Genomic DNA, 1872 nt, shown 5'->3' on the forward strand with positions numbered 1-1872 from the left:
ATTTTCTTTCCCCTCCAATAGCTTTTGTAATCTCTCTTCTTGTTTATTTTGTTGTTCGAGCTGCCACTGTCGCAGGTTTTCTTGCCACTGCTGTAATCTCTCTTCTTGTTTATTTTCTTTTTCCTCCAACAACTGCTGTAATCTGTCTTGTTTATTTTGCTGTTCCAGCTGCCATTGTTGCAGGTTTTTTTGCAACTGCTGTTGTCTCTCTACTTGTTTCTTTTCTTTTTCCTCCAACCACTGCTGTAATTTCTCTTCTCGTTTCTTTTAATTTTCCTCCAACCACTGGTGTAATTTCTCTTCTCTTCTCGTTTCTTTTCTTTTTCCTCTAAGCACTGCTGTAATTTCTCTTCTTGTTTCTTTTGCTGCTCTTGTATTTCTGCCATCAAGTCTGCTAAGCTGTTGTTTGATTTGTCACTTCTCGTTTCCATTTTTTTAATCCCACTTCTGACACCAATTTGTTACGCCTCCGTTCGTTAGTTAATTTTCCGTAAAAATTCTTTCCGAAGAAACTTTAGCGATACAAGTCCTTTCTTAAATAAAACTGGTTTATTCTTTCTGAATACAACTTTGCAATACACTTAATTTCCACAGTCGTGCTATGACAAACGCTATAATTCACAACGAGTGTCTCAGTGCTCAACAATACGTCTCTCTCTCTCTGTCCGCAGTTCAATTACCCATTGTTGCTGCCACGTCTTGACCGTCTTATATGTACAAGAATACCGAATCAAGTAACCTCTCGAGGTTTCATGAACTTTCTAGAAGTGCATGACGTGTTACTAGCGTCACATGACCTCTGCTGTCGTAACAGTATCATTAGGTAAAAATAATAACACGTCCAGTCTTCATAACGATAATTAATTAATTTATTTCTTCAATAAGATTTGTTATAGGCTGTGTTTACTTTGGCGCAAATTGTAAGCTTACGTTCTCGAACAAGCTTTTCCATAGGCAGGAGAAACATTTTAAATCTGCAAGGGCATTTTTTGCAATTACATTGTTAGGACAGCGATGTCACGTGACGCTGCTGGCGCGTTGGCGTGCGTGATTAGTTTCTCGAATGATCAGGGAAGTCCGAGTGTTTTCGAGATGCCCTCTTCATTAGTATATAAGCCTGCCAGAAAAGCCAGCGGTGATAAACATGAAAGAAGAGAGAGAACAGCAGTTACTTTGAGCTCAGTGCAATTTATGATTCTGTTAGTTTTGAGCTAGTGAACCGTAAAGTGTGTGTTTTGCACTCGCCGAGAGCAAAGTTATCGAGATTGTGAATCGCTGTGACTTATAACGTGTATTATATAAGTTTAAAGTGACAAGAAACGTATTGACTGTGGAACTACTGTGTAGTAAATGTTTGTATCGAGGAAGAATAAACTGGTTTAATCAAGAAAGGACTTGTATCGCTGAAGATTCTCAGAAAGAATTTCTACCAGAAACAAACAAACAAGCTGATACCTTACAATATATATGTATGTATATTGTTGCGTCAGCGAGGTCACGTGACTAGTATCACGCCACCCGTTTTTTACAAATATCCTGTTCCTTCAAGAATGCCCTAGCATTTACTAGATATGTGTTAGTCTTGTATATATAAGACGTTCACAACGTGACGGGACAACAGTGTAATGAGTAATTGAATGTATGCGGACAAAATATTGTTGGCCACGGGAATTATAGTGTTTGTTATAGAGCAACTGTTGAAATTAAGGGTATCTTGTATTCGGAAAGAATAAACCAGTTTTATTTAAGAAAGGTATTTGTGCCGCTAAAGTTTCGTCGGAAAGAATTTACGGAAAATTAACTAAGGAACAATGACATAACAAATTGGTGTCAGAGAGTGGGATAAAAAAATGGAAACGAGAGGCGGAAAAT

This window comes from Limulus polyphemus, unplaced genomic scaffold (genome assembly GCF_000517525.1).
Source record: "Limulus polyphemus unplaced genomic scaffold, Limulus_polyphemus-2.1.2 Scaffold5914, whole genome shotgun sequence".
Lineage (NCBI taxonomy): Eukaryota > Metazoa > Arthropoda > Merostomata > Xiphosura > Limulidae > Limulus > Limulus polyphemus.